At 40.5% G+C, this 15,783-nt stretch overlaps 1 protein-coding gene across 1 annotated transcript in view; it reads left to right on the top strand.

Moving 5' to 3' along the window:
- Positions 1–1,170: 1,170 nt before the first annotated feature.
- Positions 1,171–15,783, top strand: part of LOC110497721 (leucine-rich repeat and fibronectin type-III domain-containing protein 5) — a 54,559-nt gene continuing 39,946 nt past the window's right edge. The window contains exon 1 of the mRNA XM_021574034.2: positions 1,171–2,143. The gene's annotated coding sequence lies outside the window, so the exon portion shown is untranslated. The remainder of the gene's footprint in view (positions 2,144–15,783) is intronic.

The raw sequence follows: 15,783 nt of genomic DNA, 5'->3' as shown, positions 1-15,783 counted from the left end.
TCCAACAGGACAATGACCCTAAGCACACAGCCCAGACAACACAGGAGTGGCTTCGGGACAAGTCTATGAATGTCCTTGAGTGACCCAGCCAGAGCCAAGACTTGAACCTGATCAAACATCTCAGGAGAGACCTGAAAATAGATGTGCAGCGACGCTCCCCATCCAACCTGACAAAGCTTGAGAGGATCTGCAGAGAAGAATGGGAGAAACTCCCCAAATACAGTTGTGTCAAGCTTGTAGTGTCATACCCAAGAAGAATTGAGGCTGTAATCGTTGCCAAAGGTGCTTCAACAAAGTACTGAGTAAAGGATCTGAATACTTATGTAAATGTAATATTTCAGTTTTAAATGTTTTATACATTTTCAAAAATGTCTAAAAACCTGTTTGTGCTTTGTCATTATGTGGTATTGTGTGTAGATTGATGAGGAAAATAAACTATTTTATCAATTTTAGTGTAAGGCTAAAACGCAACAAAGTGGAAAACGTCAAGGTGTCTGAGTACTTTCAGAATGCACTGTAGCTTGTGGACTGTTTAAAATAGCTTAGTACAGCAAGTCTAGACTATGATCATAATAACTCTACTTTAAATGTAGTATCAGCTGCATGTTCCTTCTGAGTGGAGAGGCCTTGGTTTGAGGGCACCGAGTCACATCCAATGGAATGTTTGTAAGAGCTCACTGAGAATCAACTTGAGCTATTGAGCTATTACAATAGCAGTACTTTATTACCCCTTAAAACGGAAAATATGTATTGTCAAAATGTTTCAACCTCTTGTTCAACCTCAACACTACAAAACAGCACCTGAAGTCTGGTAACCCACTCAACAATGACCTCACACTTCCATTTTATCAGCGTTGCTGTGCATATATGAATGATATGGCAGGCTATACATAAGCCTACTATGTATACATCTGCATTTTTAGTGCAAAAACACAACACTTTATTATTCACACTCAATTGTAAAAGTTATGCAACAAAAAAGTCGGGTGCATGTAGTTGGTTTTCTACAAAATTAGGCCCTACGCGCTGGATCCTGTTCTTTTCCATCAGCGACTGTCCTATTGCCCGTCGTTCTTTCCATCTTTTGTTCATTGCAATGAAATTCTGTCTGCCCTGCAAAGGCTCTACCGCCAGCATTTCTTAGCAGGTCCCACTGAGAGACAGGCTGAATCAAGGAGTACGAACATGATTCTGAGCCAATCCGTGGTGACTTCCTCAATTTTTTCCAATCGAAAGGAGAGGGAAAATAGCTACCATCACATGTCCCAGTAACTGCAGCTTTTAGTTTGTTAAATCATCTGGAATGGTAGAACTGAGTATTGGGGAAAAGCACAGTGATGGCAATGGGGGGAACCGTTGATTGTGCCTCATAATAGACGTTTCTTTTTGGTCGAGGTTTTAAATGTAATAACTACTGAGCAGCATATATTTAGATAATTACGCGCTTTTTCGGGGCTGAATAGCTGAGAATAAACTGGAGAAGAGGGACGGAAAGACCTAGCCTTTTAATAACTTGGATGGAGGGCAAGTGTGCCTCAGGCACTGTCACTCTGTGGATTACGTGGTGGAGGCAGAACGGGGGAAGTGCGCGTAAAGTGCAGCGGTGCAACGGTCTCCCTGCTGAGATTTGATCTGAGTTCCCCATAGCAGCCACTTTATAGCACTCGGCTCTAGAGACGTACATTCAGCTAAATAGAGCAAGCCGGTATTACTGCGGAGGAAAGCCTCTACTGTTGTGAGGCGCGTCGACGAGCGGCAGGAGAATGGCAAGGTCTTCGGCGAGTCTGAGGGGAAAGCAAACGCCCGTTTTTCACCAAAGGATTCTGTCGAAGCGCGTTGGAATTTGACTGTCTCTTCGTGTTGGTGTTCTTGGATCTTTATTTTAAACTGAAAAGAAAAGGAACACACGTGGATTGGGTTCGGAGGAGCGCAGACCGATGTCAAATTACTCGGGCACAATGAAGAGATGTGCTGGGCAGAGTTGTGGGCTTTGAAATCCAGCGCACCTTGTATTGATATAGCCTAATTTAGCCTAAATCCAATGGGGCAAAACAAAATTGGAACATGGGAAAATATGAAATGTGAGAAAATTCGATACCCCTGATCGTCGGTGCTCAGAGCAGGGCTGGCGTTCCTTTTTAAGGTAAACTTTTACTGTTTAAATGTTTGTACATGTCTGTACATTTTCATCAGTCCTTTTTGTTTTCGTTCATCGTTCGTTGACCGAATTTCAAGGCTGAACCCATTGGGCTCTATAGCCAGATAACCTGCAGGACGTTGTTGAAAACCAGGTGTGTTCAGTATTACCGGTTATTCAGGAACAACGGAGGGTAAAAAAACTAGACTTAAATAATGCTTAGTTTAAACGAATGCTAGCTGTCTGACTGCATTTCAATTTGAGTGTCTGGGCGTAGATGAAAAATTACGCAGTGGGATCATTTATTTGACCAGGTCACTGCTATCCATAGACCTGATCTTGCTCTAATTGATTTGGGTGAATGTGGTGGTATACTTGGGTGGTGATAATGATGTGTGTGTGTGTGTGTGTGTGTGTGTGTGTGTGTGTGTGTGTGTGTGTGTGTGTGTGTGTGTGTGTGGAAAGGGGGAGGGGTGGTTGTTAACGTAGACACCCTCTTTCACTGACTCACCCAGGCATAAGGGGCTAGATTGAAATCACCTCTATTTATATGGAAGCTGAGTCCCCATGCCAGTTCAGCCTGATAGATATTTTCGCTAAATGCCCTCCATGAAGTGTGTATAGCCTTATAAATGTAGGCTACCCAGACAGGTAACAAGAGTCCTCAACCTTGGCATTTGCTCAGATGATGATAGAGGATTCAGGCGTCGTCCTCATCTTGCCCCGTCCTAAGCGATATATCATGCTCACTACCATGGCACCAATGGCTGCTATAGACGCGCTTATGATATAATTATAACCATACCCACATATTCTTGATGCACTGGAATGATATGTATAGAGATCATATGTAAATTAGTCAAAAATCAATGTATGGATGTGATTTAGAATGGCAAAGTGTCGTGTCCCAAAGGAAATTCACGTTTGTACAATCTTTCTGTATTTATGGTACAATTTTCACATAATAACGATTGGATCCAGTGAGTACAATAGACTACATCAATGACCATTTGAATTCCATATTATTCTAACAAGGCGTTTCTTTGATTTCAGCAATGTTGGTTGTCACGGGCACTTCTATAAATGTAATCTGATAAACAAGTCATATTTCAATTCTTCAGACCCTATGATACTTCATCCTTAATAGGGCAGGGTAGCTGCCAAGACTGTGCAAAGCTGTCATCAAGGCAAAGGGTGACTACTTTGAATAATCTAAAATATATTTTGATTTGTTTAACACTTTTGGTTACTACATGATTCCATGTGTTATTTCATAGTTGTGATGTCTTCACTATTATTCTACAATGTAGGCAATAGTAAAAAATAAAGAAAACCCCTGGAATGAGTAGGTGTGTCCAAACTTTTCACTAGTACTGTATGTAAGGGTATACTGTATTGCTTACCTTATGAGCAAGAAACCATATAGGCAAACTGAGCTGCAGCTCCACTTCCAGTGGCTGGTGGTGCTATAATTCAATTTATTCTCCCTCCATACTGCTGCCTGCTGCAGCTCTGAAGGGCTGGGTAACACTGAGGACGGGGGAGGAGAGACTGCCCAACCGCAGCTTTACCATACACCTATTAGGGTGGGGAGGACAGTGGAATACACCTTTGGTTATCAAAGTAGCATGTATTCAAATATTATATCTAGTGCATTAGATATTCATTTTTAGACCCAGGGACCTCTTCATTTGTTGTGATATAATTTGAAAGTTCTATCTTTTGAAAATCAGGGTGGGATTTGGCACGTTGGAGATGGCGTGGCAGCGATCCCTGTAGCTCGGAGACTTGTTTTAATTACGCTAGTAGAGATTAAGACCCCGTGATGATGTGAGCCCGAGCCAAGGAATCAAAGAGCCCGGTATGAGGATCCTGCTGTTAGTGTGATATGGGGACTGAGGGAATCAAACGCTGCAAAACAACATCCTCCTCCAGGTAGGATTAGCATCACATACCTGGGTGCTCAACAAGTACATAGTCTACTATAACATCTTGCCTTTGATATGCCCTCTGGGTGCATGTGTGAGGAGTTACCATGACATATTTGATTACATTTACAGGCAGAGCACTGGTGCCCAATATTACTTCATACAGAGAGCATACGATCAGCAAGTACTTACAGTCCTCTACTACACTGTCTTTACGTCTTTGATACTTGTGTGTTTTTCCCTGTGAGTCTGTGAGGAAGTACCATGGCAGGTTTGAACACATTTATTGATACCTGAGACAAGACATGTATGTCGGAGACTGATAAGTGTCAGCAGATACTTGACAGCTCTGGTGGGATTAAACCTGGATAGGTTTTAAATTTAGACTAGACATAGGACTCAGCTAAAAATCATGTGACCCATGAATGGTGAGTTAATGTAACCCAATATGCCTGTGTATACTTTCTAGAGGCGTTAGCATAGTATGTTTTACCATGTGGTATATGCTCTACGCTGTGTTATGCAGTCATCATATGATGTCAAAGAAACTGGTAATGTGGTGACTGTTGTAGTTTGGCCAAGAGTCCAGCTCCATGAACAGTTACAAGTGAGATTGTGTCAGAAGCTTGCGAAGCTAGAAGTGTTGTTGTGGAGTCAGAACCATGGACAGCCCCTCACTCTTGATCTGTGTTCCGCATGGTAGAGTGCACACAACAGTGTTTACAAACTCATTCATCCAATCAGCACCATGGACAGCAACCATTTTCTCTGTTTGCTTGAATCTACTGAAGGTTTTGCTGCTCCCAAAACAGCTTTGCTAATCTTGAGCAAGAGGTGAATTTGTAATGTATGTGACCTTTATGTGATGTTCTCATTGGTTTTTTGGTAATAATTTATCTGTTAGCATACTGTGTTTACTGAATTTAAGGATGTCTTAGTTTGTATGATCTGTTAATTGCTCAGCAAGGAGTTGATTGTTGAGTCAATTCTAAAAGTCAATCCAGACTTAGGAAATGTACACCTTTCATATGAACACCTTTCCTACGTATCTCAGTAGTTGGTATTCAGACTTACCTTATGCAGGTGGTAACAGGCTTTGCAGGAGTGGTTACCTTGTACACTGAATAGATTTAATTCAACTGCTAAAAACCCTCCCACTTGCTGGCCAACATATTTTCTCTGGGAGTTTTCATTAAATAGGGTTTTCAGTACATTTATCGAAAGCCATCCCTTTATATTTGGTGTACCTTTCATTTGAATTTTCGTGACAGAATCACTAGAATATATGGAGAACAGTTCAGAATATTAGGGATCAATGAAAGAAGCCATGTCATTAGATGCATATTCATCTCCTTTTCAGCACCAATTGGTAGATAAAAAAATACTCTGATCGTGTATATTGTTTAGGGTTAGAAAAGTATTTATGAATAATAATGCAAAAAACTGTTTGGAGAGCCTTTAACCTTTCTAGCGCAGGGCTTCCGCTAGACAACATTCCACTGAAAAGGCAGCGCACGAAATAAAAAAATATTTTTTAGAAATATGTAACTTTCACACATTAACAAGTCCAATACAGCAAATGAAAGATAAACATCTGGTTAATCTACCCATTGTGTCAGATTTAAAACATGCTTTACAGCTAAAGCACAACATATGATTATGTTAGTTCAGAGCCAAGTCGAAAAAACACACAGCCTTTTTCCAGCCAAAGATAGGAGTCACAAAAAGCAGAAATATCTCTAAAATTAATCACTAACCTTTGATGATCTTCATCAGATGACACTCATAGGACATCATGTTACACAATACATGTATGTTTTGTTCGATAATGTGCATATTTATATCCAAAAATCTCAGTTTACATTGGCGCATTACGTGCACTAATGTTTTGATTCCAAAACATCCAGTGATTTTGCAGAAATACGCATAATAAACATTGATAAAAGATACACGTGTTATTCACAGAATTAAAGATAGACTTCTCCTTAATGCAACCGCTGTGTCAGATTTAAAAAAAACTTTACGGAAAAAGCATAATCTGAGAACGGCGCTCAGAACCCAAAACAGCCAGAGGAATATCCACCATTTTGGAATCAACAAAGTTAGAAACAACACCATAAATATTCACTTACCTTTGATGATCTTCATCAGAAGGCACTCCCAGGAATCCCAGGTCGACAATAAATGACAGATTTTTTCCATAAAGTTCCATAATTTATGTCCCAATAGCCACTTTTTGTCAGCATGTTCAACCCAGTAATCCATTTCATGAGGCGCGAGCATTTCGTCCAGACAAAAACTCTAAAAGTTCTGTTACAGTCCGTTAGAAACATGTCAAACAATGTATGGAATCAATCTTTAGGATGTTTTTAACATAAAACATCAATAATGTTCCAACCGGAGAATTCCTTTGTCTTCAGAAAAGCACTGGAACGAGAAGTAACTCTGTCGGGATTCGCGCATCATGAGACCAAGGCTCTCTGCCAGACCACTGACTCAAAGAGGTCTCATGAGCCCCTCCTTTATAGTAGAATCCTCAAACCAGTTTCTAAAGATGATTGAAATCTAGTGGAAGCCCTAGGAAGTGCAACCTCATCCATATCTCAATGTGTATTCGGTAGGCCAAGCTTGAAAAACTACAAACCTCAGATGTCCCACTTCTTGGTTGGATTTTTCTCATGTTTTCACGTGCCATATGAGTTCTGTTATACTCACAGACATAATTCAGACAGTTTTAGAAACTTCAGAGTGTTTTCTATCCAATACTAATAATAATATGCCTATTTTAGCATCTGGGACAGAGTAGGAGGCAGTTCACTCTGGGCACGCTATTCATCCAAATGTGAAGTGCTGCCCCCTATCCCAAAAAGGTTAAACAACAATCAGGTCTACTAGGTCCTGTAGAAGCTGCAGGATGGCTAGTTTATTGGTGGTCTGATGATTTGTTCATTTTAGTTTATTTTGTTTGGTCTCCACTGGGGGTCTGATGACATGTTGAGGTCAGTTAATAATGATCTCTCTATGAGAATTACTCAGATGAGATGTAGATAGACCTGGTGGTCCTGTTTAACCCATGACACACTGGCTAGACTGAAGACTGCTCTACTGATCCTTTTAGTCTAAACCCATGTTCCAGGATCACCTAGAAAGGTGATACAATACCTTTATTTGACTGATAAGAAGCACCACATGGATTTATATTATCATTTGTTGTTTGGGATTTGAAAAAAGGAATACATGTTGTCCTTTCAATATTGGTTTGTGATATATAATGGAAGCAAGTATTTGGGAGAGTTTTTGCCAATATAGTATAGAAAAAACACTGATACCCAATTGATCTACAGCATCGAATCAGACAGGCATACTGTAGATAGAACTGTAGGAAGCTTTGGAGTCCTAAGGCTTGTGGAGGATCCCAAACCAAATGAGGATTTACTGTTTACTAGTGCAGGAGAAAACCTCATCTGGTAACAACTAATTAAAACCACCAGGTATTTCAATGTTTTATTTTCTTTCATTTGGTGTCCCTCAAGTTGTTGATGCAGGGTGAGATCTTTGTCAGTGTGATGGGGTGACTAGAATGAGTTCCTCTCGCTGTCTGTGAGTGGGAGGTACTTTGAGGGATGTTTGTCTGTGATAATGAGCTGTCAAGGGGACAGCGGCAAATTGTTTTGATCCCGCTACAACCTGCTGGTTTAAACAGGAGAAAAGTGGTAGTCAGGAATGGTAATAGTTTAGTTTCTGTGGTGAAGGCCAGTGAGTCTGTAATGCTATTACGTATTTGACTGACGAGGCACTGATCCCTAGTTTCTAAAATATTGATAGATTGATATGCACTGTGTTAAATGAAATGACAATAACATGTTAGTTCCTGTTTTAAAAAGTGAATATTCCTAAAGAAGATCTGGAAGGTTTAACAACCAAAAATTACAATATTTCAAGGTAATGTAGAATCTTTCATGATTTGTGGTCTAGTCACTTTTAGTTCAAATATATCAATATTCACAATATTCTCTGACTATTTGGTGTTTGTAAATACAAACATATCATAATAATATATATATAATCTCATTGTACTGTAGGTAGTTAACAGCTTCTTGTGTCTCTGTGTAAATTGTAGTTTGTCAGGCCCTGAGTATGACGAGATTAGAGTGAATAGGTGGGGATATGGTCTCTTCTGCCTGGCCTTAATCTGCCCAGGGACACACATGGACCCTGCCGTGACACATTTGAGAAGACTATACACACCACTTATGGGATAAGCCCTTTACAAGGCTTTGGCTGTGACAGATAGAGGCAGAGCTACAAAAACTGAATAGGCAGAGCTGTTCTGTACAGCTACAAGGCTTTGGCTGTGATAGAGGCAGAGCTATATGAAACTGCTGTACAGAGCCGTTCTGGCTCACTACAGCACCGTCACACAGTGTTCCCAGCTGACGCCACCTCATCTTCTAAACTATATTACTCTAAAGGGCTGATTATACAGTACTAGTCAAAAGCTTGGACATACCTACTCATTCCAGGGTTTTTCTTTAGTTTTACTATTTTCTACATTGTAGAATAATAGTGAAGACATCAAAACTATGAAATAACACATAAGGAATCATGTAGTAACCAAAAATGTATTCAACAAAGTAAAATATACTTTATATTTGAGATTCTTCAAAGTAACCACCCTTTGCCTTGATGACAACTTTGCCTGGAATGCTTTTCCAAAAGTCTTGGAAATCCCACATATTCGGAAGACTTTTTGTTGCTTTTCCTTCACTCTGCATTCTAACTCATCTCAAACCATCTCATTTAAAAAAATAATAATAATTTAACTTTTTTTTAAACCCGGTAGGCTAGTTGAGAACAAGTTCTCATTTACAACTGCGACCTGGTGGGTTGAAATCGGGTCATCTGGTGCAGCTCCATCACTCACCTTCATGGTCAAATAGCCCTTACTTACACATCCTGGAGGTGTGTTTTGGGTCATTGTCCCGTTGAAAAAATAATGATAGTCCCACTAAGCACATACCAGATGGGATGACGTATCGCTGCAGAATGCTGTGGTAGCCATGCTGATTAAGTGTGCCTTGAATTCTAAATAAATCACAGACAGTGTCACCAGCAAAGCATCCCCACATCAAACCTCCTCCATGCTTCACTGTGGGAACTACACATGAGGAGACCATCCGTTCACCCGCTCTGCGTCTCACAAGACACGACGGTTGGAACCAGAAATCTCAAATTCCACCACGAAGGCCTGATTCACGCAATCTCCTCTGAACAGTTGATGTTGAAATGTTTCTGTTACTTGAACTCTGAAGTAATTATTTGGGCTACATTTTTGAGGCTGGTAACTCTAATGAACTTATCCTCTGCAGCAGAGTTAACTCTGGGTCTTCCTTCCCTGTGGTGGTCCTAATGACAGCCAGTCTCATCATGCGCTTGAATAAACTTTCAAAGTTCTTGACATTTTCCATATTGACTAACCTTCATGTCTTAAAGTAATGATGGACTGTCATTTTCCTTTGCTTATTTGATCTGTTCTTGCCGTAATATGGACTTGGTCTTTTACCAAATAGTGCTATCTTCTGTACACCACCCCTACCTTGTCACAACACAACTGATTGGCTCAAATGGATTAAGAAGGAAAGACATTCCACAAATTAACTTTTAACAGGGCACACCTGTTAATTGAAATGCATTCCAGGTGACTACCCCATGAAGCTGGTTCAGAGAATGCCAAGAGTGTGCAAAGCTGTCATCAAGGCAAAGGGTGGTTACTTTGAAGAATCTCAAATATAAAGTATATTTTAATTTGTTGAATACTTTTTAGGTTACTACATGATTCCAAATGTGTTATTTCATAATTTTGATGTCTTCACGATTATTCTACAATGTAGAAAATAATTTAAAAAAAGAAAAACCCTGGAATGAGTAGGTATGTCCAAACTTTTGACTTAGCAAAACCACAAATGTACTGTATGTATTGCATTTTCCAAACAACCAGCAAAGAGATCCGTGGTTGAAACCATATGGATAATTGATGGTGCTTTGAGCATTTTGGACCACCTGGTGTCTGTTCCCAGAACAGTTTGGTTTGATTAGCACAGCTGATATATTGCTTTATATACAGTGCCTTGCGAAAGTATTCGGCCCCCTTGAACTTTGCGACCTTTTGTCACATTTCAGGCTTCAAACATAAAGATATAAAACTGTATTTTTTGTGAAGAATCAACAACAAGTGGGACACAATCATGAAGTGGAACGACATTTATTGGATATTTCAAACTTTTTTAACAAATCAAAAACTGAAAAATTGGGCGTGCAAAATTATTCAGCCCCCTTAAGTTAATACTTTGTAGCGCCACCTTTTGCTGCGATTACAGCTGTAAGTCGCTTGGGGTATGTCTCTATCAGTTTTGCACATCGAGAGACTGACATTTTTTCCCATTCCTCCTTGCAAAACAGCTCGAGCTCAATGAGGTTGGATGGAGAGCATTTGTGAACAGCAGTTTTCAGTTCTTTCCACAGATTCTCGATTGGATTCAGGTCTGGACTTTGACTTGGCCATTCTAACACCTGGATATGTTTATTTTTGAACCATTCCATTGTAGATTTTGCTTTATGTTTTGGATCATTGTCTTGTTGGAAGACAAATCTCCGTCCCAGTCTCAGGTCTTTTGCAGACTCCATCAGGTTTTCTTCCAGAATGGTCCTGCATTTGGCTCCATCCATCTTCCCATCAATTTTAACCATCTTCCCTGTCCCTGCTGAAGAAAAGCAGGCCCAAACCATGATGCTGCCACCACCATGTTTGACAGTGGGGGTGGTGTGTTCAGCTGTGTTGCTTTTACGCCAAACATAACGTTTTGCATTGTTGCCAAAAAGTTCAATTTTGGTTTCATCTGACCAGAGCACCTTCTTCCACATGTTTGGTGTGTCTCCCAGGTGGCTTGTGGCAAACTTTAAATGACACTTTTTATGGATATCTTTAAGAAATGGCTTTCTTCTTGCCACTCTTCCATAAAGGCCAGATTTGTGCAATATACGACTGATTGTTGTCCTATGGACAGAGTCTCCCACCTCAGCTGTAGATCTCTGCAGTTCATCCAGAGTGATCATGGGCCTCTTGGCTGCATCTCTGATCAGTCTTCTCCTTGTATGAGCTGAAAGTTTAGAGGGACGGCCAGGTCTTGGTAGATTTGCAGTGATCTGATACTCCTTCCATTTCAATATTATCGCTTGCACAGTGCTCCTTGGGATGTTTAAAGCTTGGGAAATCTTTTTGTATCCAAATCCGGCTTTAAACTTCTTCACAACAGTATCTCGGACCTGCCTGGTGTGTTCCTTGTTCTTCATGATGCTCTCTGCGCTTTTAAAGGACCTCTGAGACTATCACAGTGCAGGTGCATTTATACGGAGACTTGATTACACACAGGTGGATTGTATTTATCATCATTAGTCATTTAGGTCAACATTGGATCATTCAGAGATCCTCACTGAACTTCTGGAGAGAGTTTGCTGCACTGAAAGTAAAGGGGCTGAATAATTTTGCACGCCCAATTTTTCAGTTTTTGATTTGTTAAAAAAGTTTGAAATATCCAATAAATGTCGTTCCACTTCATGATTGTGTCCCACTTGTTGTTGATTCTTCACAAAAAAATACAGTTTTATATATGTATGTTTGAAGCCTGAAATGTGGCAAAAGGTCGCAAAGTTCAAGGGGGCCGAATACTTTCGCAAGACACTGTAGCTGTGTGTGTATATCAGTGTGATTAGTGATGATCATTTGGAACCATACTCAAGACACTGCTAGTGATTAACCAGGTACAGTTCAGACCTGCACTGTACTGGACCTTCAAATGAGTTTATTTCAAACACTTCAGCTGGGCTTGATTGAGTTTGCCTGGTGGATATGAATACATGCATGAATAGTGGTGTTCCTTGGAACTGTACTTAGGACACTGTTAATGATGCACGTTGAGCAGGTAGCCAGCCTGGTACAGTGTACAGTTTGTATGTCTGTCATATATCATGTTTAGTGTGATGGAGCATGCAACCCTAATCCCCAACTCCTATGAGGTGGCAGCCATCTGCCCTGGTTGGCTCATCTTCTATTATTCATGCCTGTTGTCGATTGACAGAATGGCTATCTCATTCTGTGGCGATGTGGCCTGTACCATACTCATTGTTGGATTATTGTTGGGAATTGTCACAATGCAGACATGCAGTGTATTTATCAGAGATGAGATCAGTTAACAACTATTCCTGATGCGTTGTGATAACGAAGGTTGGGTTTTAGGTTTTAGGCATCTGAGTGCTCTCTGGGAGCCAGCCCCCGTATTGCTGCACACACAGTAATGAATTGGAATTGCTTTGTGCACATCTGTATTCAATATAGAATCCACAGTGTAATACTATAATGGTGTATATTGCTTCAATGAGGATCATACACTATATATACAAAAGTATGTGGACACCCGTGCAAATTAGTTGATTTGGCAATTTTAGCCACACCCATTGCTGACAGGTTTATAAAATCGAACACACTACCATGCAATCTCCATAGACAAATATTGGCAGTAGAATGGCCTTACTGAAGAGCTCAATGACTTTTAACATGGCACAGCCTAAGGATGCCACCTTTCCAACAAGAAAGTTTGTTACATTTCTGGCATGCTAGAGATGCCCTGGTCAACTGTAAATGCTGTTATTTTGAAGTGGAAACGTCTAAGAGCAACAACGGCTCAGCCGCGAAGTGGAAGCACACACAAGCTCACAGAACGGGATCGCCGAGTGCTGGAGGCTGTTATAGCCGCAAAGTGGGAACCAACTACATATTAATGCCCATGATTTTGGAATGAGATGTTCGACGAGCAGGTGTCCACATATTTTTGTTAATGTATTGTACCATAAGCCTGCAGACAGTAGTGCTGAGTACAAATGTAGGCACCTGCAATATCTCTCTCATTTGAAAATGGTTGATGGAATGTTCCGGGGGATGAAGGATGAGGGGGAGTGTGGTTGTGAGACATGATGTGTATGGTTGCTGTGGGAACATGAGCAGGTATGATGTCATTGATGTTTGTTGAAATGTGTGTTCCTCTGTTGATTGTATTTTGTTTATGTATGGTTGTTGTTGAGAAAATAAAATGAAAAATAAAAAACAATGTGAAAACGATTGATCAAACACCAACTAGTTTTAGGTCCTTTGAGCATGCACTCTTATGGAAACAGGTTAATATTATCTTTCTGTGACCCGAGTAACAGTTTGAATACTAAGTACTGTATGTAATGTATTATTTCTCCCCGATGCACTTAAAGATAAACACATACAAAAATATACAAAAAAAAGAGTAGCCAGAAGATTAAGAGATGAATAATTGAGGAAGCCAAATATCTCGGGACAGAGAGAGAGAGAGAGAGAGAGAGAGAGAGTGTTAATGCCGTGGTGGTGGTTGTGGTGGGGATATTTGAAGTATTTCTTGCATTAGAGGAAAGTGTCTGGAGGAGCCGAGCAAGTTAGGGCATTGAGTTGAATAAACCCATGAGTACAGGTGAAAGGATGATAGGACAGTCTCCACTCCATAGTATTTGCTCTGTCTGAGTGTGAACAAAGTTAAAAGCAGTGCATGACTGAAACTCTATAAATCACATGAAGTTAGATTGGGCTTTTATCAAACCTAATGTCAATGTGTTATTGTGGAGCTACTAAATTGGGTAAGTACCCCAATGGGAAGCGGGAGAGGTAGGAAGAGAATCGATGTGAGAGAGGGAAAGGGAGAGATATTACAATTATAATTATTCTTTACACTTCTTTGGATTATTCCATTGCTGAATTGCCTGGCTGGGTCCTTGGACTAGAACTATGTGAGATTGGCTTAATCTGCCATGCTGCCATACCTTTATATTATTGTATCTATGCATAGTGGGCTAATAATGCTAAACCCACTCCATTTTAGCTTCTGCTGCCATGGCTTTAGTAGTTATCCACGGTAATGCTTTTTGTCTGCTCAGTACATAGCACACTATGCTTACTGTGAATGCTCCACTTACGACTACTTCCTTAAATGTATGTAACCAGCTTGTGTTTAATGTTAGAGACCATTATGTCATATCAAAAAGGCAAATGTTTTTTGCAAAACCCTTTGCATTGTCCCATTGCAGCAGCTGAGTTTAAATGTTGATAGGCTGCATGACACACTGTGCTGACAGGAATGAAATAGAAAGCTTTGAGTCGATTCTTACTTATTGTGAATTAACACTGCTTTGATGTGAGTGATCCCACAGGCTCAGTGCAGTGCCACATATCATATGCATTGTTTCAGAAGCTCCAGACTGCCACTCCTTCCTTCCTCCTCTGTTTTCTCACAGTAACAATATTCATCCACTCTCTAATTACCTCCCGGGGAGATAGTGATGAAATATGTCAATGAATGACAAACACACATATATATATATATATACTGTATATATATATATATATAGAGAGAGAGAGAGCGATTATGCATATAATGACCCTTTAATGAGGACCTGCATGTATTGGATAAGCCCACAGTGCATCCATCTCTGTTCTCCTCCTTCACTGGTTTCTATTGCTTTCTGTCGCCTACCATTTGCAGGTTGTCTGCTTGACCTTCAGAGGAAGGAAATCATTAGCATGCACCAGTTTTATTGATTAAGAGAGAGAGTGGGCTTTTCTGAGAAATAGTTTTGCAGTACAGACGGGGAGTATGATTTTTGAGCTTGATCGAGGCTTGGTGAGATGGGTGGTGAGACTGGCAGATGATTGAGCTGGGTTGGTTGGTTAGTGTGTTGGTGCTGGTTTGGGGCGTGTGTGATGACTCGAGAGGGGAATCTTAATGACACATTGCATGCTGGGATGAGACATCAGCATTGCATGGTGTGCTGTGTCTGTGCGCCAGGCACGGAGGGAGAGAGTAGTCACTGCCTGTACTCACCAGGACAACAGAGAAATCTTTTAGCACATTTAGCACTGCTCAGGCCCAAGAGTGTGAAACGCAAGGATGACACTTCTTAGATCTGAGCAGTCAGTCACAAACTCTACCAAACACAGTTAATTACAAAAATGTCTCAGCAGCTCATGACATTGCTAAGCCTTTAGCATCGGAATGAACAAAAATAATATTGTAGTGCCTGTAGACATTGCATGAATAGTAGCAAACTATCAAACCATAGTGCTAGGAAAACCACACTTAAGGGCACAAACATGGGAATAGTTTTGTAGTTTTTGTAAAAAAAATATGCTTCCATATTGTTTTCACAGATAAATGGACAGACCTAGCGGCATTTTCACGCAGGATGGACAAATCCTACACCTTTTCTCTTTCTTTCTCAGCATACACAGTTTGATATGTGCCGTAGTTACAAAACGGCCCATCGTATTCTCAGTGATCGACGCGGAGGCACAACACACTGCCGGTTGGAATATGTAACCTGTCATCAAATGTTATGGCTTTTTATACATGTTCAGGTTATGTAACCTGACAGGATCCTTATTAATCATCACACCTCTCTCCTTCACGCACAGACAACCCAACATGGCAGCTAAAAATGTCTCAGAAAGGTCAAATATTTGGTGGGAACTTAACTCTGAGCTTGAATTAATGTGCTCGTATATGAAGAGGTTGTGAATTCTGCGTAGTTTGCGTTTATTATTCGATCTTAGATCACAATGCTTGCCTTGCTCGGCCATGAACCTCAGCC

This window comes from Oncorhynchus mykiss, chromosome 19, assembly GCF_013265735.2.
Source record: "Oncorhynchus mykiss isolate Arlee chromosome 19, USDA_OmykA_1.1, whole genome shotgun sequence".
NCBI lineage: Eukaryota > Metazoa > Chordata > Actinopteri > Salmoniformes > Salmonidae > Oncorhynchus > Oncorhynchus mykiss.
This window is presented reverse-complemented; position numbering and strand designations above follow the sequence as displayed.